The 24985-nt window shown below is 36.0% G+C and overlaps 1 long non-coding RNA gene across 1 annotated transcript; it reads left to right on the plus strand.

Annotated features, from left to right (window-relative positions):
* Window positions 1–244: 244 nt before the first annotated feature.
* On the plus strand, window positions 245–23861 carry LOC122844673. The gene is made up of 2 exons (XR_006372910.1): window positions 245–618; window positions 23725–23861. It is a non-coding gene; the product is annotated as an uncharacterized LOC122844673 (long non-coding RNA).
* The last annotated feature ends 1124 nt before the right edge of the window (window positions 23862–24985 follow it).

Below are 24985 nucleotides of genomic sequence, written 5' to 3' on the forward strand. Positions count from 1 at the left end.
TAATCCAAAAGCTGAAGTTATAGGACGTTATAATAAATTAGTATATTTTGTCCTTTGCCCCACTGATTTAAAAAGTCTAATATTTCCACTTTAGATGAGAAATGTCCCACATTTTAGGTGTTTTTTGTTTAGTTTAGCTTTTTTCTGTAAAGAGGGGACAATGTTCAGCTGTGGAGAACCTTGCAGACATTTTCTTTGTGTGACATTTGTCAGGGTATTTCAGTGGAAGCCGTGAAGGCGTCACCTGTTACCGTGGAAAGACCGCCGTCATTTCACTTTCACTTCAGCTCCAACACGATGCACAACATCGGCGGAGGAAAGATCTTTTTAAATACTCTCTTCTTGGATGTTATTTTATTTTTATTTTTAAAATTATCACTACTAAGTTGAAGATGTTGGCATTTCGTTGTGTTGGATTATAATTAGCTTGGATCTACCGGGCTGATCGACACGACGCAGCTGCTGGAAATTTAAAGCAACTGCAGAGGAAATTAGGGCCAAAGTAAAAGTGAAACCGACTGGATTCTTCAACGGTCTGAATCTTTGTTCGTTTCACCGAGGCTCTGTGGCTTCAATGGATTTTAATTCACTAAAGCCGAAGAATGAGATGGATTTAAGGTAAGTTTTATGTTTTTAATAGAATTTGTGTGGCTACAGCTACTCTAGACGACGACGACGATGATGACGATGATGATGATGATGATGCTATCATGTGTTTTTCCTCAGCTGTCCTGATGCTTTTTTAAATAATCCTTGATGATATTTTATAATATATAAAGCCATCTTCTTTTTATTACACATAATTATAGTTTGGGTTTAATGATGTACGTGCATTGCTGTTCGGTGTTTTTACCCGTCCTAATTTCTATCGTTTAGTTCTCTGGTTGCATTTTGCGAAATCGCTCTGATGACTGATAATAAAAAAAATAATAACATTAGTTTAATATGTAAGAAACTTAAAATACATAAATATTACTCATTTTGTTAATTTCAAAATACTTTTTAGTTCATATAAGAAAAAGCTTTTATAAGCATAATGCTGTATCAGAAATGACCACTTGATGGCGACAAAACTACTTCGTTGGTGACGTGAATTTCTGAGTGAATTTAGTGGTTTATTTTTTTCCTTTTAAATTGAGCTGGTTTGAAGCATAAGCAATAAATAGTCATATTCAACAGCTTGGGTTGAAGCTGGAATAAAACACCATGAATTATTGACAAATATTCATAATTTCAATAATATTACAATATGAACATGTGTTTTGATTTTCTTCTCAACTTTGTCCCAGTAAAGTTGCACAATCCAAACCTGATAAACCAGTAGGAGATCTTGTATTGCATCTATTTCACAAAATTTTTTTCATTTTTGTTGTTTTTACTTTGGGTGTGTCGGTGGTTTACTGAAATTTGACACTTCAAAGACTTTGAAACCTTTTCAGAATAGATCAAGCTCTAACAAACTGCTAAAATGATTACGATCAGGGGAGTTTTCTGGCTGAACCCTGAGTGGCTGTCACCTTTCCTAATAAAACTGTTTATTACGACGGTGCTCTTGGATCGCTGCTTTTGGATTATTTTTGATCTCAGTTTATATGCGCTGTAAGTGATCCCACTGCCCTGGACTCAACCCGACTCATGAAAAGCTTCAGGATGTTATGCTGTCATCATGACATTAGTCATAGCATTGAATTCTGCTCTTTCCAGCTGTCCTAAGCAGCCTGCAATAAGCTTGGTGTGAGAAAATAACCTTACTGCATGCCCATCCCCTTCTTGACATGCCCAGAAGTCCCGGCCTCACTGAGTCCAGAAACCCTCACACCTGCCTGCTGCAGTTTCTGAGCAAACTCTTCACAGATCTGAAGAAATCCCCTGTACCTCACTTTGGAGTTCTTTGTGATTTTGGGTGGTCAATAATCCACCTGTGCAGTCCTTCAAAGGGACAGTATGGAGGTTTCCTGCACAATTTCTGTTTAAAGTAACCATTGTGATCTTTCAATTTCATCAGAATTATGTCCGCTGCCTCGTCTTCCCCTGTATGACTGTCGGTTCCTGCAGCTGCATCATGTTGACACTTTGTACTATACAGTGCTCTCCATTAAGATCTTATTAAACATATTTCTGGTTTAGGACTAAAAAAATGAATGTGATTAAAAATGTTTAATATTATTATACGAATTTCAATCTGCTTTTAAGTCATCAGGATCACCACTGGTCTCCTTGAGCTTTTTGGTCTTGTGTGCTTGAATGAAACTGTTAATGTGAAGGACTTTCATTTGTTTTGCACTTCTACTCTGATTGATGCAAACAATATAATTTAAATGGATGTTGGAATCTGATTCTAAATCTACAATCCCAGTGGTGCAGTGGTGAACTGAAGAAATCCCCTGTACCTTTAAACTTGTATTGAACATAGTTTATTGAATTTTGATGCAAAAGTTATTTCAAGCTATTGCTATTTAGAAAAACTGAATATACTGGTGCAGAGTTTTAAGACTAAATGGATAAATGTTTAAGTGCATGTTTAACTTTTATTTGAGCTTGTTGCCAATTTAATCCAATGTGTATGTTGAATATAAACTAACTTTGAAGTAAAATATTAAATAAAACAATGTTGCTCTGCAGACTACCAAATAAGAAAAAAGTTAATGTCAAGTTTATAGACAATGTAGTATAGGTAGTAATTAAATAAAGTAAATATTTTCTTATAGAAAATACATATATACTTTATTATTTGTATGAGGAACTATTGTTACTGAAGACCATAATAGACTGATTGCACTAAAATGCATTTAAACACTGACAATAATATCTAATCACTTAGACATAAAGCTTTCTGTTACATTTTTGGAAATTAATGTGATTTTTAAAATTTATTTATTTATAAAAATAAACAAAATAAATTACGTAACATTAAATTCACATCCTAGAAACCATAATACATTTCAAAATATAGCAAGTTGGCAACCGGTAACTGATACCATAAACAGCTTTATCTCTGGTGAGATAAGATTTCACAGATTCCTGAGGCAAAATTTACAGTTTACCAGATGTGTCGTAATCCAGGTTTACCAGCAGCAGCAATAAAGTCATAAAGTGACAGGAAAAGGTTAATAATTCTATATCACTTCAGCAGAGTTGAAAGTCATTACTTTACTGGAAGATATTGTGAAACACTGGTCATGTCTTCAATACTAACAAATGAAAAAAAAATAAAAGTATGCTGGTAACATTTTGCACCAGCTAAATATAAGGTTAAAAATATAAGTTTAAATTTTGTTTTTTTGCAGCATTTGCTTTGCTTTGCTTGCTGACACTTCACTTCTTAACTAGCCAACTAAAATTGACCACTAGATGGCACCAAATTACTATAAATCACCACCCGTTGTCTTACACTCATGTCGTGAGAATAATACAGTTATATACTTTATAGAGTTGATAGCAGACCGTTTTGTTGGTTTCTTACCATTTTATGGTTTTGAAATATAAAAATTAACCACCAAAAAAAATTAATCTTTGACATGACAAGGAGCCTGCAGAACAAGTAAGAGGCATGCTAATGAACCAGGAAGTGGACCGAAGCTGGAGTCTGTGACTACTTCAGGCCCAACAAGCCTGACCTGATTTTTATAGAACTGCTCTGTAGAAATTTTAACACCAAAGATATCAAGCCTTGTATCACCACCTGCTCAAACTAAAACTTTGGAGACTTTCATGAACAAAAATAAAGACTTCAAGCCCGTATCTTCCAAAGGCCATGAATGTAGTGTTTATGTTTCAGTGAGTGAATGCATGAAGCCGCGGTATGTCTGCGTCTGGCTTTCTCTGAATCTGCTTTGCAGCTGAATACTTCCTTTATCAGTCATCAGAGAGACGATGACTTCTGGAGATGTTGAGGGGGAGGGTAAACAACAGATCTGGGGAAAGAAAAACAACAGAAAAAAACCCAGCAATGTCATTCTACCTAAATTACATAAACCAAAAACTGCTTTTGTTAAAAATGCTTTGCAGCTAATTTAAGTTTGTAGAGTGTGTGTGGTTGAGTAGTATTCATTACACATTTTCTCTGAGGCACGCCTCAAGTGCACTTCAAACCCTTCAAGAAGAAATTTCCAGCTGTTAGAAGTGGACATTATCCAGTTAGTCTGGATTAGATGAACTACAAAGATCACCGGTTTCTGGTTCATATTTATGTTAACTATAACTTCTAAGCTTTGCAGCAACAAGAACGTGCAAAGTATGTATTATCTGAAACAAAATGACCATTTTATGTGGCTACCAATAAGAAAATGTCCCAATCTCATCAATGGATTTGGATTGTACGTTGTTCTCTCATCCTGTTAAATAAACTAAAGTATAGGTGGAAGGGTATGCATAATCCAGCAAATCAGGTCTAGTTGTCCAAGACTCTTAAATCTTCATAATTTGGCAACTTTCTGTGTTTTAACCTTGTAGTGTAAAAGTTTTATTTTGGAGTCCTGTGCAAAGTAAAGGACTTCATGACAGAAGTCCAACATTTTGGAGGAATCGAATGTGCGTGTGCAATTTAAGCTAAACTGGTTTTTGTCTTTGTAGTTTCATAGACAGCAGGTACTTAAAAAAAAAACTTCCTGCTCTGTGAAAGTGATGTATTTCCCAACTCCAAAGGTATTTCCCATAAATGGCTCAGCACGCACCTGGCAGCAACAGCACCACCTTTTGGCTACACAATAATGCTGCATCAGTTGATTCTTTCAAGTCACGTGATTTAAAGGAAATCGAGGCTTCAGTTTGGAGCATGGCAGGTTGTACAGACAGGGAGGCTTTTCACATTCAGCCATTTCTTTTTTCATATTGGTTTTATTTTTGAGAGAGATGTTTACATGTCTTTATAGTAAAATATGGTGTGTGTGTAACAGATGAGCTGCTCTGTCAGTTTAAGTTTGGGTGAAGCATCATGTGACTGCAGCATCTTTCAGTGTTAACACATAAGGGGAACATCTGTCAGCTGCTTATGTTGAATTTTTGTTGATCACATGAAATCTAATAAGGAACACTCTTGGTAGAACGCAGACTTTGACTGATATATTTTTAAATTTGCATGCATTAGTGACTAATAATTTGAATAAATTCCAGTTGTTCCAACTGGAGTTTAAAAGTGCCTTTTGCTTTAATTTCAGATTACTGACTCTGTGTTTAGATCTTTGTGGTTGGCGGCCCGCATAGCCTCCAGCTCTGTGTTTACTTCCTGCTGCTGTTGCTATGACCTCAATCCACCTCACCTGTGGCCACACCCTCTGCAGATGGCAGTATCAGAGCAAACACGCTCTCAATGAAGGGTGATTTCGTGTAAATGGAGCATTTCGGCTCATAAAAAGGCTCTCACGCATACGTTACAGTTTCTGCCTTTTAAAACTGAATTTCTATTATCAATGTAATCTTTTCATAGACAGCCAGACTTAAAGTATTTACAGCTCAGGTTTTGATAGGATGGTTATCAGGAGTGCATTCCAGTAATCTACTAAAGTGGCAGGAAGAACGTTATATTGTTTGAAAGAAGATCTAAATAAATCTTGCTTAAAGGTTATCACAATTCAAATAAGGGACACAACAACATGGAAATAAGTTTGGTTAGATAAAAACAAAAAGTTCCTTCTTTACCTACAGAAATACTCATTTTAATACCACCTATAATACATGGTGTTGGTAGCATCATGCTGTGAAAAAGCTTTTAATTTGCAGAAATTAGTCAGAATTAGATGGAAGATGGATGATGCCAAAGAAAGAGGCAACTTGGGGGCGTCTTAAGGAGCCTCTGGTAGATTTTAGACTGGAGTGGAAGTTGTTTTCCAGCCGGGTAAAGACACTAAACATACAGCCACAACTACAACTGACTGGTCAAAACATCATTTTAAATCTGTGCATCCACCTAACATTTATAAACTGCTTTATTTTGACCCATCACAGCCTATAAAAAAAGTTATTTTTGGATACAAAGAGACAAATTATGAAGCCACTGTACTTCCTGTAAATAGAGTTGCAAAGCCTGGCTGCGCTACATGACATACTTTGAACATTAACAGTTGAAAAGAAGTATTTGGGGGCAGAGTATGGAGTGGGAGTTGATGTTTCCTGTGTTGGAGGACAGAGACCAGGTCCGCTGTAAGGGGAGAGTGATACAGTCTCAGGGAAGGAGAGAAACTGGAAGCATTTTGTGTGACATTTGCAGTCCTTATCAAGGTCGTTAGATAACCACATAGACTATGAATTAACCATGTGCTAATTTACACCTACTATTTTAAACAGATTCAGGAATCCAGGTCAGTTGTCTTTATAACAGCCATATCGACTCTAACTTGTTTTTCTTTGTGTAGTCTGTTTGCTACATTACATGGCAACGAAAATAAAGCCTCACATTCCTGTGAATGTGACGGCTCCATTCAGAGAAGTTCTCTGGAAATGAGTTTTTACCTGGTCCACACAACATTGAAATTATACCTCGGGTGATACTGATGACACGCTGCATTGTTGACAACGGCATGCCCACACAGCTCCAAGCTATTGTTACATAAAGCTAGACGATAAAAATCACCTGGGAGTTGCTCTGAAAGAACGTTTGAAACATGTTAAAACTGACATGCTCTTCTGGGAAATCCTAGAAAGAAGACATTCATAATCATCTGTTTGATTTATGACAATACTACACTGTTATTGTCAATGCGCCATTTGTAAGAGAAATACATGTTTTTATTTATGTTTTTGGATCACTTGTACCTGAAGTTGCCTGGTTAGATAATAGCTGGTCTGACCTACATTTTGTCTATAGGTATTCTCTGACCCACGCAGATCCGCCCTGCTTTATGCACGCCGGTTTTATAATCCTAGAAACAAAACGGCAAAGTTCAGATCTCTCCTCTAAATGATCTTTCTTACTTGTTTACACATGAACAAGACAAAAACATAACACATTTCATTTCTTTGTTTAATGGACTGAACTTGCATAGCGGTCAAAGCACTTTGCACTTGAACCATGTTGACTCACACATATTTTTACACCGATGCAAAGACCTGGGCTTAAGTTACTGCTCAGAGGCAAAACAACATGTGACAGGAGAAAGACACACGTTACGGTCCGACCAGCAAGGCACAAGTACAAAGGTGTGTGTGTGTGTGTGTATATATATATATATATATAATTTTTTTTTTTTTCAAAAAAATCTTAACAAAAATATAGCAAAATGGACCCAAAAGAAATCAACTAAAGCATATCTAACTCAGGATAACAAACCAAAACTGACTTCACACAATGAGGGGAGATTTATACACAAACCAGGAGGGGTGGGAGAAAAAACAAAGACTAACAATGCATAAACATAAATAATTAATTCAAACCGAAACATTTTGACTACAACACAACTGTAAAAACAAAACAACCCAACACCAAAACTGTTTCAGCAGTTGTGCTGTTAGTAGAGAGAGGCAGGTTCTTCAACAGCCAGTCCGTCAAACTCAGCAAAACAAAGTAATTAATGATTCAAATAAACAAAAGGTGTTTACTAAATGTGTGCACCCATAATACTAAACAACCTGATGAAATAAATACCACAAAAAGAGTGAAATTCTAAATATATTGTTTGAAAACATTTAAATAAATACTAACTTTTTTCTTCTTTTGAAATGTTTTATTGTTACTACGGACATTTTTAAAACATGGCATTGTACAGTTGTATAGAAATGTTTTTCACTTTTAATAAATACAACTCTTCAATTAACTTAAACTAAAAGAAGATAAGAACAAGAATATTAAAAAACAAAATCTCTGTATGTTTAAAAGTTGAGCAGGACCAGGGTGACTCCTTACAAAGTCTGGAGCCGTCCGGTTCTCCAAACAGTTCTGGTGCCCAGAGGGGATCGCGGCCCTGCAGCTCCTTCCCTCCTGCCTCAGCCGGAGAGCCAGGCCGCCGCGGCTGGATCCTCCATCCGTGGAGCATCGGCTCCTTCGTCCAATGAGGCGCAGACCATTCTTCTTTGTGGCTGCGTCTTTGGCGCGCCACCTGCAGCTCCGGATGTTTTTCTTCTCGCTGCCACCAGTCAGATCACAGGCACAGGAGGCATCTGTCTGCACCTGCTAACCAGCAAGTTTCTAGAGGTCCATATGGCGTCTTTGATGGAGGCTAGGGTGAGCCACATCTCCGCAAAATCCTTTTACGCCGTTTTTTGGTGGCTCACCCTGTACAGCACTAGCTGAGCATCGAGGATCTCCTTTGCTGGCAAGTGTGGGAATTATAAGGAGCCGACCTTCACCCACAGGTCCACAGCAGCGCCGCACTCCCACAGCAGGTGCTTCACCGACTCCAGCGCGCCACAGATGGACGTCGGGGACAGATGGACGTCGCCGACATGCCGCGGGAGTGCATTATGGCTCTGACCGGGAGGATCCCATGAGCCTGCATCCATGACGAGTCTGTTAGGAAGGACAAGTGGCTCAAACTGCGGTGGCGTCTCCGTACTGGAGGCCGCGCACTGGAGACACTGGTTTCTGGTCCTGCACAACAGAAATAATAAAACGATGATTAGTTAAAATCCCAACGGTTGGTAAAGTAAAAATCAAATCAGAAGACAGCAAAGCCTGTTTACTGATTTTCATCTTGGTTCTCTGAAGACATTCAGAATCATTTCGTTACAGCAATGAAATCTGTAATGAAATCTAATTTATTGCCTTATCTGCTCTTTCCTCTCCCATACCTTTCTATAACCTCCAGCATGCACTGCATTAACCCTCATCTACATGCACAAGTGAATATATTCACTCAAACAGGTTGTCCATGTTTGTCAAGAAAACAATGGCATGGGAATCACAGCTACCTGATGGTATCAGCTCAAAACATAATGCAGGATCACGCATCTTAACTGGCAAGAGAAAAATACAGCTGCAAAATCACACTCAAAAATATCCTACTGGTCTCCAGTGGATCTAATTAGACCGACCTGCAGAGATAAACTCATCAGCTTTTTTAAAAGACTTTTTTTTTTTTTGCAATAACCTTCAAATCAGAAAACACAAATCATAACTCTAACCTTCTGATGGTTTTTCAAACCAAATAAAGGATTTCAAGACAAACTGACAGAAAAAGTTCCAACTGGAGGAGTGTTATGGGAAGATTTAGGATGCTGGATTTATAATCCCGGAAACAAAACAGCAAAGTTCAGATGGCTGTATTAAATGAACTTTCTTATTTGTTTGGTTCCTTTTTCTTTATATGCAAAGCATGAGGAAGAAGGAAATCAAACCTACAACCTCCTGAGTCCAAGGCGGCTCTACAGAGACACGGCCTCCTTTTGTTTAATGAACATTTTGATATTTGGTGTTGAAAATGTTCATGAAATGTTGAAATGTTGAACCTCAGAAGTAAAAAATGGGCTCAATCTTTTTTTTTTTTTACTTTTCTTTCCTCCCATTCATTTCACATCTCATTATTTCTCTGCAACACAATCAGATGCTTCCAGGTTTAAAACACTCGTACAAACAGCAAATTATTACTTCACATGTCGGGGACCCAAAGAAATAGCCGGCCCAAGACATAAGTGAACTAAGCAGTGACTTGGGCTCCCAGACCTTCAGGGCTGCCTGGATAAATTCTTGGGCTATAGATCTAGATTAAAATATTTAATGTAACATTTAAATCTTAGATGTTTGAAAGTTTTTTTTCTAAAAGTGTTTCAAAGAATAATCTTCATAGTTGCAATCTGATGATGCTATAAGTTTATTCTTTGGTTTGTTCACAAATGCATCTTGGCAAAAAACCAAAAACTACTGATTGTTTTGAATTAATGGGCTCAATTCATTAGAGAGGAACATGAACCAGATTTAAATCATTTTCATTTCTAAAAACAAATGGAAAACTTTAAAGAAGAGTTTGTTTTTAAAAAGAAGTGGCACTGAGTTATTTCTACTGCAGCAGCACAACAGAAAAACAATCCTATAGACTCTGAGCTTCCAGCCTCAGAACAAGCAGCAGCAGGATTTAAGATTGTGTGGCTTATGTTGTCAGATGGGTTAAGATATGTTCAGGTGGGAGTGTTGCTGATGAAACACAATCCTGCTATAATTAAAAAACAAACTTATTGCACACAATGTGTAGGCTTGTTCTTGCTTGATGTGCTAAAATAAAGTTTCGCACTCAAAGGAAAGTCATACAGTTGCATCCATTTAATAAAAGAAATATTGTTGAAGAAATATAACTGTCTAGAAAACTGTGTGAATGGTTTCACAGGTGTGGCTGTAGCCTGCAGGGTGAATCATGCAAATGTTTTATTTGGTATCTGGAACTATTTTTGCCTGGATTTTGATGAGACATATAGAAAACAAAGCATAAATGTAGTGTTTAAAGATGTAACAGGATACGAGAGAAACTTCATTTTTATCCATAAGCTAGATTTGGTTTGGAGGAAACACAGAGGGGATGCAGGATGTGGTCCACTGTAACATCACATCGTCTCGTTTTGATTTGAACTCCTCCAGTCCACTCTGCTGTTTCCTGGAAGTCAGCAGATTCCTACTAATGTCTTCTGCTCTCCCTCTGTCTGTGATATGCACTCACACACCAAATATGTCTACTTCACACAACCTCACCAACATTTAAGACTTCAACAAGCCCTGAACTCAAAAACATTACCATTGCTCTCTGGTCTCTAGTGTGAACAATCAAGCGGGGTTTGTCATACATTGGAAGGGCATTTTGTAAATGTGATTTCTGAGCACTGAGTTGTTTTTCCATTAGTTCTTTTTAACCTTGTGTGGTTGTTTGTTTTCATCACTGTAGGCTTTGGCAACCCGTCAAATTCTTTAGTGTATGCAGAATAAATTCCTTTCAATTCGTTAAAGAGACACACCTTTTCTTGTAATCCAGTCTTAAATATTTCTGCGTCTGTGTTCAGCCTTTGCATTGAAAACCAAACTTTACTGTGGTGATTTTGTTTATGAAGACGTTGCATGTGCCGCGGTCAGTGCAGTTCCATAGAAACCAGAGACTGTAAAGGGCAAAATGCTCCAGATTGTGGAAGTGGTTGTGACGGCTGGAGTTCCCGACTCCAGAGGCATTTCATGTAAACACTTTGGATTTCACATTACTTCAACTTAATGTTGCTTTAGTGTTAAAGTGCTCTGTAAAAACTTCTGGGTGACAGCCTGTGAAACATGAAGCAGTCACACTGCTGCAAGGAACCTTTGGATGAAAATCCTGAAACATTGTGCAGACTGTTAGCCAAATGTGGAACTAAGTCAGTGTTTCATAAGTCTCAAGTCTTTATCTTCAATTTCCAAGTCGAGTCTAAAGTCAAAACAGGCAAAAGTCAATGTAGCTGTTGTCAAAGGAACTGCATCTGGTTTATTGTTTTTTGTTGTTTAGTTTAAGGTGGCAGTAGTTAAACTTTATTTAATATAAAATATTAAGTTTAAATGTGTGGTAGTTTTTAGTAAATTTGTGTTGATACTCATTAGGTTCAGTTAATGTGGGGGGGAACTTTTATTTAGTTCCGCGGACCATGTGTTTCCCAGGGAAACATTGACCGGCACACTTGGAGCCACATGCAGCGTTCAAGCTGAAGAAGCTGATCGTTGGACATGAATCTTTATTCCTCTGGAGTCGATGCGGCCAATGAGGAAGGGTTTGTTTATTTCTGTAAATACTCCATTTATTGTGAACTGGTTTGGGTTTGTTACCTTTTTGTTTTTAGTTCTGATGGCATTTTAAAACGTTTCCACAATAAAAGGCTGTTGAGACCAAGAACTGCGTTAAGCCCTGATTAAACTCGAGAGGAGTAACAGTCAAGTCAAGTCCCAAGTCTGACACTTGGAATTTCAAGTCATTTTGAGTCTTTATTTTTTTTAACAGCATTGCACTTATATGTTAAATGTAAATAATAGACCTTGTGTTGTTTTTTAATTCTATTTATCTCATTATAAAACGTGTAACTGAACACAAAGTATTAAAAACAGCATACCTAATTCACTGACTGCAGTAAACTATTTATTGTCAATATAAAAGATGTAGATGTCTTCAAATACACCATCCGTCCTCCGATGGAACTGGACCCGGTTCAGCTTTATGATGGGGCAGAGAAAAGCTCTTTCCCCTGAGTTCAGGTCCAGAACCTGCAATCCTGATCTAAGACGCTGCACATTGTGTGTGGAGGCATTTAAAAGGCCGGGTCTATACAGCATAACTAAACATAACATACAAACGAATTGGAGAGAAGATCTGGAATAAACTGAAGTAAAGCCCAAACATGAGGTATTTTAAGAAAAGTCTCAAAATGGTTACTATTCAAAAGTATAAGGATGAACAGGGGATGAATTTGGCTGGAAATTACAGCATCACTGTGGATGACTTAGGCAACTGGGTGCAGGTTTATATATGTGGGAGTGTAAATGGATAAATACTATTTATGTAAATATGCAGCTAGATGCATGTGTTTGTGTGTGTATATATATATATATATATGGGTGTATGTATTACTTTTATCTGGTTCAGGAAATATATATAGTTAAGATATAGATAATATAGTTATTGTTTTATTTTTTGGAAAGGATGCTGGAAACAGGAAGACTATTTATGTTATGAATGAATGAATGGGTATGATTATATAAGTTAAACTTCATCATACTCCTTTTCAGACTCAGTCATCAAATAAGTTGAGTATTTAGTATGTAAATTTGGTAGTAAGATATATTTACACTTAGAAACATAAAAGTCTTTATTATTATTATTATTATGTATGTTATTCTGAAATAAAAATGATCATCATCAAATCTAAGTGTTTTCATCAGCGTAGCCTGCAGAACACCTGCTAATAACACAAAGTTAACTAAAGTTATCTATCTCACAGCAAAAGTTGCACAAGTTGCCCTTTGTGCAACTTCAAATGTCGAATAAAGTTGGAAGTTGTTGCGTCTCCGTCTGAGATCCTCTGCTTGAAGCTTTTGCATGTTGCACTCAGTTTTTTGTTGGATACTTTATAATTGATGGACTTAAAAGAAATCACTCATGGGAGAATATCTGCTTTGAGTGGGTTTTTTGTTTCCTTTTCTTTTTTTATATATGTATATATATCTTGTTAATTTGATGGGTTGTGCTGCAGCTTAGGCACACATATATACAAAGTGTGGAAAACCACACAGACGGTCTTCGCCTCTTATTTGGATGAAACTGTCGCTGTCCTCGTTTCCCCCGAACGTTACACAGCAAGCAACGTTTCTAAGAAACTTCCTGCATTGAAATGTTTCTGCACCTTTTTCAAATTTAAGTTTTAACCACAACAAGAAAAATGCTATGAGCCACATTACCTGCAAGGCACATAAAAACAGAGAAAATGTGACCTCACAGATCCTTTTTGTCACTGTGATGAGTTTTTCACATTAACTGTTTATTAGATCTTTTAAGCTTAAAGAAATTCAGAAATTAAAACGGAGGATTCACAGGATGCTAAAGGCCGGTGGGGAAAACTTTCCCACCAACTGGTTCAATTTGTTTGTGTGTGTGTGTGTGTGTGTGTGTGTGTGTGTGTGTGTGTGTGCGTGCGTGTGCGTGTGTGTGCGTGTGTGTGTGTGTGTGTGTGTGTGTGTAACTAGTTTCTTATTCTTGCGACATCTGAGGAGCCTGTACTTACACTTTGAAATCCCTGATGATATAGAAATTAATGAATGCGTTCACACACTTCTAAAAATAAATATATCCAGACTTCTGAACTTTTTCTTTTTGCCCGACTATAAATAAGATTTTTACCAAGTTGCTTTTCTTTCTTTTAAACAAACCTAAAGTTAGGCCACACACTAAACCCTCTCTCCTTCACCTCATGTAAATGTGGTTGAAAAGTGAAAGACATTGAAGTGTAAATTACAGGTTTTAGCTAAAAACTGGACTAAATTTGATTATATACAATTTACTCTTTCACTGCAAAGAGATTCAGTAAATATTTAGTCTTTTATTGGCATCAAGGCAACGATGGTGTTGATAAAATTTGGTCTCCTCCTAAAAGAAGACTAAATATCTTGTTTATGCAGGGAGGCACTCATGCTGATAAAAAGGATGTCCAGTGTCTGGAGAACAAGTCTGACAAAGTTTTTATCAAAGATGAGTCTACATGGGAAGATTCAGTTAAAAAGTTCCCTTGATTGTGGACATTTTGTACAAATTGGTCTAAATCTGTAAGCTGCACAGGTTACAGCAGACACTGAACTCTGAATGTTACTTGTGGAGTAACATTTTTTGTTTGTTTCTTTTGCTGCAAGGGTCCAGTGAGTAACAGGAGCGAAACGACTCTGGATTGCATAAATGATGTGAGATCAGTGGTGTGAGGGTCAGGAAGTGCTTTGCCACGTGGGACGGGAGTGGAAGTCATTCGTCCTACTTGGCAGTTGTAAGTGTTTCTTATTTGAGACATGACAACAGGCCTCCTGCTGCAGCAGCTGCTGCTTGGTTTGCATTGGCACAAAAAGTCTCCCAAGCAACTTCTGAGTTTACAGAGTTGTGTTTGCAGAAGCTGACCGTGACAAACTGGAACAGCTTTGTCCCTTACTAGTAAACTGATATTAATCATTGTCAACAACTCCTTAAAAAGCCTTTTTTTAAAGTGGAGGTTGCGTTCATTTTCTGAGGTACAGAGATAAGGCCTCCAGTTGGCCAGTTGCTCTGTTCTGCTTCCTGCTATTGTTTCCAGCTCTCTTGTAATGAAAGTTACAACTTCTGCCAAACCAGCTGACAGACATAAAACTTCAGCGAACGTGAGGCTGCGGTTCCTCCAGATTACTGTTTGCAACAGTCACTCATGCTTAGAGAGGAAAAAATAAATGCATCCAAAAAGTTTAATTTTTGCCATTTAACTTTTATATATTAGTTTAAAATGATCCTGAACTATTTTTGTCCCAGGAATGACTCAGGCGTAACTGCTGGGACTTTCAGGATGTGATTGTAATTGCTGCAGGAATCCATGCATGTGTTTAAATGAGTCACTATGAAACTTGGATATAATGTGACTGACAGTTGATGTGTTTTCAGTGGATTGTTTGGACCCTCCAGTCATAATCGGTTGAGTCAGAACTTGTAGAGTTTCTGGCAGAAGGTTCATCGTCTCCCAAACGAAACTAACCAGATTCATTGAAAGCTGGTTTAACTGGGACTTCCCTACCTGGGTTTTTAAAAAATAAACAGTTTTTAGCTCCATCATCCGTTGTCAAAATAACTACATGTTGTCACAGAGAGTCTTCCCCTTGCAGCCATCTTCTCTGGAATATTGTTTCATAAGGAAAAGTAGCCCAATAAGAATAATTTAAACATTTTCACTGTTCCTGTACACAACTCTCAATATTGTGCAGGTGAAGCAAAGCAGATTTCAGCTGCATAGTCAGTGTGGTTAGAGGTGTTAAAACATTTGCTTGCAGCTCTTGAAGGCTGGTTTTCCCGTTTTCTGACCCATATCTGCTTCATAAAAGTGGAGTTTTATGTCTGCAGTAAGACCTACGAATGTTGGTCTCTCAAAGTGACATAAAGGTTTTTATTCACACCCAGATTAAGCTTTAAAATGTTTCTCATCAAACCAAGAAGCTTTTTTCTGGTATAAAATGAGAAATGCATTTCTTAAACGACAATAAAACCATATTGAAAGCATACGGAGTAATTCATTGTTGTTTGCAAATGAATTTGTTAGAATTGGTATGTCACACGACTTATACCGTTTGTGATATTCAATAAAGATCTTTATTGATATTGCAGCAATTGAAGTCTTTTAATTGCTGACCAAACAGGAACATAAAGACCCAAACAGAACCAGACAGGTCAGAGGTGAAGCTGTGGGTGAAAGTGGAGTTAGGGTTCAGTCGTCTTCTGAATCTAGAAGTATGGCTCAACAAGAATGAACAGTTGACTGAATCTGTCAGGCAGGATGAGGACGGGTTAATGCTGTGAAGAGGCGATTTGTGACTTTGGAGGAGCTGCAGAGATCTGTTGGAAAACTTGATCACACTATCAATCTGACATTTATAGAAGTGTTTAACAAAGAAAGTCTTTGAATGATTGGTGTAATAAGTGTTGGGTAAACGACAAACGAGGAATTCTCTCTGTATCCTGGCTGAAAAAGGTGAGTGGATTCAACATTCACATTGGGAAAAATATTCATAGATGATGTTCAATACCGTAGAAAACATGTTGGACATAAAAATATACAGGTTCACCTTCCAGCAGGAACATTAAAGTTCAGATGTGCTTGAATATCTAACAGTCCAGATCAGACTGAGAATATGTAGAAGTTAAAAATAAAACTGATGAAACTCTCCAAACTGACTGAACTTTGGCTTTTTGTAAATAACAACGTGTAAATGTGACTCTAGATGCTACAAGTCATTCCCCAAATCACAAGCTCCAAAAGGTGGTTCTACAAAGAACCGGCTTGGCAGACTAAATATAAATGTATGCCACACTTTTCAGATTTTTATTATTAAAAGTTGTGTATTATTTCCCTTAACGTTTTGGTGCTTCTCTTTAAAAAAAAGCACATATAGAGTAGTAATCATTTAAATCAACAGTGTGCAGTGTTTGACTGGTTTTGCCCTGAGATCAAAACGTTTGAGTTTTAAATTTCCTCTGCAGCTCAGCGGTGAAACAGTCGATGGCTCCGTTCAGAATGAACTGAACTGTGAACATATTGAAGACGTATTGAATTCCTTGGCATTGACGTTTTAATTACTCCTTCGGTAAAACATCACTCATTACCGCCGGTGTTGCCACGGAGCCGATGCACCACCCATACATATCTTTCGTGAGTCTGAAAGTTTGGTATGTGCTAAGTAGTAATTATGACAGGTGAAGATACTTTAAATCACAAACTGACATTTCAAACCTGAAACTCTGCCCATCATTCTTCTTCCTTTGTTTTTTTTCCCCTCTGGCTCACCTGAACTTTTATCATTTAATCCAAACGGACTCTTGATGTACTTGTGGTTCAGGCTACCGTCGTCTACACCCATGTTTGTGTTGACTTACTTTACTATTCAGTCTTTTACTAGAGCGATAATCATGCATGACTGGATTTTAATTCTACAGAAATAATCTGTAAAGTAGATTTTAGTGAGCAGACTAAAGATTGTGTTTCTTTATGAGCATGAAAGTTAAACCAGATTAAATGTGTCAGTTTTATGCTCTGTTAACTGCAACCTAAAACGCAGATGGATGGAGTTTTATTCTGAAACGGAGTAAAGCAGAAATTGTTTAAGCAGTCTGTTCCAGATCAGGACATTCTCATTCAGCAGCATAAGAAACAAGCTAAACATTTATTTAAAAAATGTTTATAGGCATGTAATCTATTTATTTGTGGCAAAATTTTAAAAAACATTTTTACAAGAGATATAGAAAGTCAAAATAACTGCTTGGATCACCGAAGATTCACTTGAAACTTAATGAAATATAATTAATAAACTGTCTGATAATTGACAAGTGATGATTTTGTGGATTTTGTTCCATTTTCTTGCTAAACTTGTAATTATTTCTTAATATTTAGCATAAATAAAAACTTTCTGTTTAGAGTTCTAGAAGATTATTCCTGAAATATTAAATATTCAAAGTGCTGAATAAATACAAAACTATTAGATGCTCAAAATATCGTCAAAATCTGATATAGAAAATAATCACCACAGAATTTCAAATGAACAATTAAGTTTCCAAGCAAGGATATAAAACAAACTAAATAAAAAAATTAATTTAAATTAATGCTATTTATTGCTGTGAGGAAAAATTTCCATAAACTAATCATAGTTATGGGACATTATGGATTAAAAATAATAAGTCAAAATGTAAATATATCAGTAGATATATTTGTTGCAAGCAAAATAAATTACAATATTTCTTGTAATTTCTATTGCATTTTGTAAAAATGCTCAATGCAACCCCACATACGACCTGATGAGTCACATGTAAAATGTATTTTTAAAGCATAACTTTGTTGTTATCAATTTGTTTTTGTCAGTGAATGAGATTGTGACTGTTTTAGGGCTGCACTGATTATGAAACTCTGCAGTGATATTGATGAACGATCGATAGCGGTTTGATCTGTAATAAATAATTACCTACATGTTTTTTTTCCTGCATGGGTTTAAATCAAACATCAACCTGAGAGATTTAGTTTTCTACCGAGTGGCTGGGAAAAAGTCTTAATTCATTATTTCTGTTTCAATAAAAAGATTTTTTTTGGGCATGGTTGTTGTTAATTAATCCAACATGTACAGTGTAATCTTGCAAATCAAAATTGTTCAAAGTTAATTTCATTTAATGAGACTGAATTGGGATTTTAGACCTGAGATAAAACCAGAAGGTTAATAAAAGCCAAACATCCTCCATTATTACAAATTAGAGTTTAAAACTTGAGTTTAGGGATTAAGGAAATTGATCCTTTATTTCAGATCTATTAGTATAAATGTTAAAAAAATAAATAAAAGCAATTGTAAATTGATATAACAACAAAACCATGTCAATCTAACTTCATTCACATTTTACAGTGTATCTGTTGAACAAAAGAAAACATCAGTAAACGTGAAATATTTGAATTATTGACATGACTTTCAGGAAGCCCAATAAAATCTTTTTGTTTCACTGAAAGTCTAAAAACCTGGCAGGTTTCTCAAGTATAGTGACATGATTTTGATTAAAAATGTAATTAAAATCAGGCTTTGTAATCAGTCACAACTAAAATAACTTTTAATCAAATAACTCTTGACAAAATAAAGTTTTTCTATTGCAATGCATTTTTTTCAATAGACAGCATAAACTTTTTGTTGTGTATTTTTAAGTGTAAAGTTATTTTTTAAATCAAACTTGTATTTTAATCTGTATAATTTAATAAAGAAACTTTATGTTGGGTGAGATCCAGTATAGACCAGGGGCAGTTCTCTCCCTGCTGGTGATAACAACTTTCTCAGCTTGTCAATGTTCCTCCCAGACCCTCTAATGATCCGTTATTTGATCCAGGTGTGTTAAACCGGCACAGAACTAAAACATGCAGGATGCGATCGGCCCTCCAGAACCCACTTTGGGCTCCACTGGTACAAACTATTCCTCTGCAATGTAGGCCAAGGTCTACCATGACAACAAAATTTGCCTTTTTAATTTGCATAGAATTTCCTCACATTTGCCTCCATTTAATTTTTACTCTGAACGTCTTTAAGAAGAGCAGGAAAGTTTGTGACCTGCTGAAGACACAAACTACTTTATTCACGTTTCTGAAACAAATGGTCTGGAAAAATAAATGTTGTCACCTTTGCACTCGTTTGCCCTACAGGAAACAAAACCCGACTTTTAAATTATTATTTAATTATTTAATCTAATTTAAGGTAAAAACAAACAGATAAATTTTTTTTGGTATATTTTGCTTCATTTTTTTTTCAAAGTATGTATTCCACGCTTTCCATTAATGTGTTCTTGTTTTAATTAATATTAAGCTAATTCATAGCTATACAGTTTACACAACAAATCTATGTATCTTAGTCAAAATATACATTGAAAATTGGAAAATCTAATGTAGTTATTCTGTAAAATGTAGAAATAAGTTGCTTCATATAGATTTCATATAGATAAATAAAAGCGCCGTTCTTTACTTCAGGTTAAACGGTTTTTGAGTTTGAGACGCTCTGATGCCGTCGCTTGCTGCAGGTTCAGACGATTCCCTGACATTCTGTAAATGTTTAATTCAATCAAACCAAAAATGTGAAGTGAACAAAGAAAGGTAATAAAGTAGCTCAGAATTTAATGCTGTCACATTTTTAAAGCTCTTTGTAATCATAAAGTATATAGTTGTAGCTTTAAAACTACTGAACAGTTATCACAAGGCTGTAATTTATAACGTCCAAGTCAGAAGCTTTTTACCCCTGTTTTTACCTGTTTTTACCTGTTTTTACCTGTTTTTACCTGTTTTTACCTGTTTTTACCTGTTTTTACCTGTTTTTACCCCTGTTTTTACCTGTTTTTACCTGTTTTTACCCGTTTTTACCTGTTTTTACCCCTGTTTTTACCTGTTTTTACCTGTTTTTTTTACCCCTGCCCCTCTTCCTGTCGCCCCTGGATCGGATGCGACCCGACTGAAAGCGGCAGCAGGGAGTGGCTTCATTTGTTTGATATGAAGCTGTTTGTCAGGAAGCAAAATGAGTTCTCCAGTTTAAACTTATTGTGAAGGACTGAGGTTGTGATCAAGGAATGGAGGGAAGGCCAGGTGTTGTCTGACATTTCCTCACCCAGCTGGACGTTGGGTTTTATAAACTCTATCAAATGCTTTAATGTAAATACAAGAACATTTCTTCTTCCTATTGTCTCTTATGCTGCAGAACCTAGACTTTAAAAAAACAAACAATTCACATTTAGTTTATGACAAATACTTTTCTAGAGGCATAAAAATGTTTCTGAGAGCATCGTTTTGTTTCCGAGTCAAATTAGAGAGCATAAGAAAACATCTGAAAACTCGTTGGGATCTTGTTCTGCTCCTCAGGTTTCCTCTGCCAGGCCGTCGTGCCAAGTTAAACAAGCTCAGAAACGTTTCTAAAGATGCTGACAGCTGATAAATAGACATGCATCACATGCAGCAAAAAGAAGCTTCCAAACTGGAAGGACAGAAACAAACATACAGAGGAACTGCCGTTATTTAACATAAAGTCGTTTATTATGTGTAATTCCTCATTATTGAGGACCACAGAATGTATTTTCATGGTTTGATTGTAGAAGACAAAAGGCACTAAAGGATGTCAATTTTTTATTTTTTTACTTGTTGTAACTTGCTCCATGCTTAGGGCCACAAATACTTAGCAGGAAATAAAAAATGTCAGACACTTTTCTTTTCATTTCAAACTTTGAAAAGGTTCAAACCTTTTCTGGATTGGACTTTTTCCAGAATTCTGGAAAAAGTCCAATCCAGCATTTTGTAAGCTTTGTAAACAGAGTAATGCATCAAAAACACTCGGAAACACAAACACTCTGACTGGTATTGCTGATAAAACAGATAATGTGCCATAAACAGCACATTGTCCCTCTGATTGTTTATGGTTTTTCGTCCTCATTTAGATGACCTTATTTTTGACCCTGACAACGATTTTCATGTATCGCTGTTTGTTGTTTTTGTTGGTTTGTTGTTTTTGTTGGTTTGTTGTTTTTGTTCGTTTGTTGATGTCTAACTTAAACCTGTCGCTTGAATAAAACAGATTTCACTCTAATTTTCAAAAAGCACGCTTCAGAAAAGTAAGAAAGCTGATAGGACATAGTTTAGTTCTCACAACAGTTTCCAAATATCAGAACTTTTACCTCAATAGTAACGGGTGATACAGTTTCAGTGTCGCGAGTGAAAAACCTGGGGAAATACCAACCCAAGTTAATTTACCCTGTTGGTTAATGGCTTTATTGTGCATCTTTGAGGCTGAAAGGGAAATAACGTTGCATGTGCTTTTCTTCCATGGCGCTGAACACAAAACTCTGCTGCACTCTAAAATAATTTAGAGAAGCTTTATTACAGCTAGAACAAATTGTGAAAAAAAGTTTGTGAGTTGGAAAGCACCAAACTGTTCTGCCTTCATTTGCATTTTTGTCCTCAAATACTTTACCAACAACACCCATTAAATTTGTCGTCTCCTTTAACTGTTTTCTCTTGTGGTTGTTACAGGTGGAGCTGTTACTTACTGCCACCAGGTCTTGTCTTTTCACACAAGTTTTGCAACCTTTCCTGCAGTGTTCACACATGCACTGCTTTCTGTCTGGGAGGAGATGAACAAGAGTAACTTTGTCCGTTTTAGATGCATATTTTTTATAAATGTAAAATGCATCAACTGCACATTTTAACAACTGTTTTATCTTTCACGTGATTCGGATTTTATTTTAAGGCATAAATCAGCAGATCAGCTTCTTCTGACATTTCATTTAGTTTTATTTATTATTAAACATTCACCAAAAACATATTTATACAACTCAAACAAATGGTGGAATATTTGGCTTTCTGGTGAAAGAAAGAGTTATACATCATGAAAGATTAGTTTTGTTAATGCAGAGGCTGGATGACTGAGATATTCAATCCTCAGACGATGCTACAAAATACATAAAGAAACGTTACATTTTCCTCACTCTTCAATAATCACACATTCATTTAGCATAAGTGCTGCCACATGCTTTCAGATTTTAGTTTGCAATGTGGTAGAAAATCCACCCAAGTATGTTGTGAATTTCTTAATCTGATGTTGAACATTTTACAATAAAGTTTATTTAATCTCATCAGTTCTGGTTTTCTACAGCAGTATCATCTCCATCTCTGGTCTTTTTCTTCTCAAATTTTTTTATTTCCAGCTTCAGGTTAAAAGCAGCTTGATGCGTTTGACTGGCAGCCAATCAGAAAGTTGGGAATGGAAATGTGGAAAATATCGATTTATCTAATTAAAGGCTTCTTCTATCTTCTTTTCTCCATCTTCAATAATACATTTTAACATATATTTCACAATAATGACTGAAATATGGATTACATTTATAAAAAGAAATCAAACTTATGATTTTTGGAAATGTATTTGATTCCATTAAATGTTTTTCTCATTTTTTCTCCAACTTTTTGAGCCGCCATTCTGGCTCTTTAAATGTGATTTGTGTCATTAATTTCCTCTTTAGTGAAAAACTATTCCTGCCCAGGCAGTGAAACATTTAGTGACGTGTATTAAAGGTTTGGAGGAGGTCACATCAGCGTCTCATCAGGAGATTTCACTCCAGGTGGTTTCCTGTTTTAAATTGCTGATGTATCAGTCTCAGACAGACTTGTTTTATTCTTATTAAACACCATGAATAAGTTTTATAAACTCCTCGGTGATTAATGTGCTCCAGAATCATCTCCATCTGGTTCTGAAAGTATAAACTCATGAGGAGAGAAAACTGGAAGCTGTGCAGCTACAAACATTCACTTGTATTAACTGCTGCTCTCCGTCTCTAATGCGCTGAGATATGCATCAACTTGCTGATAGGAAAATGAGCAGTGGCGGTTACAAAACCCCCCAAGAGCTTCAATTTCTCCTGCATCCATCTCCCTTCATGTAACAGAGCGTGTTACTATGGCAGACGCACTTTAAACAAAAGAAACCAAGACAAGCAAACTGTTTAAAAACCACTTTAAATATTTGTTTTCTTTATGTAAAAATTAATAAAGTCGTTTTTTCAGTTGTTTTTAAATGGACATTTCAGTTGACAATTTCTGCAGCTCAAAGTCATAAGAGGTCACATACTTAGATCAATTTACCTTTTGAAATAATGGCATAAAGCCAACAGCAGCCTCTCTAGTTTATAAGTATAAAGTGACGTGTAAGATTTGTATCTGTACTTGCAGAGTAAGAAACTTTTTCACATTTCAGGAAACTGCTTTTATAATCTGCTTGTTGTGAGACAAAGGAAGTTTCATTGTGGTTGATCACATGACTTATTTGATACCTGCAACAAAATAAAAATAATTTTCTATCATATTTACTTAAGTTTGATTTATCTTTATTAACCTGATATACATCAATTACAATTCTAAACCAATTATTATCTTTGTCAGATAACAGGGAGCTTTTATATAACATATTGTTCACTATAACATTGTAAAGAGGGAGGGAAGGAATGCATACTTGTTGGTTGTTGTGAAATTCATTTGGCCCACAGGATGACTAGGCAGGAATGAAATGCACAAAATAATGACTTATTTTCTTCTCTTTTCAAGGGACAGCCGTCTGTAAAGCATCAGATCGCTGGGAGAAAAAAGGAAGAAGAGGAGACGGAGACGGATTGTGGGCATCTTGTATCTCTGGCATTATGCACGATCAGCAGAAATAACAGACATTTTGGACATATAGAAAGTTTCACATGTTTTTTTGTGGTTCTTGTTGTTCATTCTGGATTTTTGTGTCACGATTGTTTAGCCTAAGTTTTCATACATTTTAAACTTTTTTCACATTGCATCTCTTTGCACAGATTGTAGCATAAAATGCCTCATAATTGTGAAATGGAAGCAATATAGTTCATTGTTTTGATTTTTTTGTTGTTCTCACTTAAATGTCGGTGTCAGATTTATTTATTTATTAAAACTGCACCAAAGTGCTGCACAAAACAAAAACAATAACACAATAGAATAAGAGAGAAAAAATAAATAAAATAAGAGTAATGAGTAAACCAAAAATAAAAGATCAGAACAGAAAGGTTACAGTATCAGCCCTCAATTAAATGCTAACAAATAAAAATAAGTTTTAAGAAGCGATTCTTGCTGATGAGTTAGAATTCAACCGGTTCATTAATTTAGAATTTTGTTCTTTTATTTATTCTGATTTTCATTTCCTGCACCTAAAGTTTGTCATTTTTAAATTTATTTTAAATTTTTTCTTGTTTCCTGCATTATTGAAAGTTGTATCCAAATGTTTTTGGATACACCTAAAACATTTAACACAGCAACTTTCATGGGCTGAACGTGGCCAACCAGGTTTTCTTCCAGAAATGAATCCCCTCAGCATAATGCTGCCAACACCATGCTTCACCACAGGGTGAACCGATCCGATCCATTCTCAGTTCTGCTGGTCTGTCAATAGATTTCATTTGATGTTATGTAAGTTGACCTGGTGTTTTAATAAAGGACTTCACCCTCATTGGAACTGATTCATGTCGAGCTTCAGCCTTTTTCTTTAACTGGTTAATGATTGAACTGATCACACATTTAATCTACTACAAATAAAATGGTTTTTATTATTATTTCATGAATTCAAAGTGTGATCTACGGCCATTTATTTCTTACACAATAGTTACTGCAGCAGTTAATATCTAAGAAATAATTTTCCATTAAATGTTTGTGAAGCTGTCACAGAAACACATTTAAGATGAAGTTTTTCTTTATGTTTACAGATGTACACTAAATAAAAGATGTTAAAACATTTGTTTTATCAAAATGAGAATTTCTGCTATTGCACTATTAATGTGTTTGTTTTAATTTTTAT

The sequence above is a fragment of the Gambusia affinis genome, linkage group LG15 (assembly GCF_019740435.1).
Source record: "Gambusia affinis linkage group LG15, SWU_Gaff_1.0, whole genome shotgun sequence".
In the NCBI taxonomy this organism is placed as follows: domain Eukaryota; kingdom Metazoa; phylum Chordata; class Actinopteri; order Cyprinodontiformes; family Poeciliidae; genus Gambusia; species Gambusia affinis.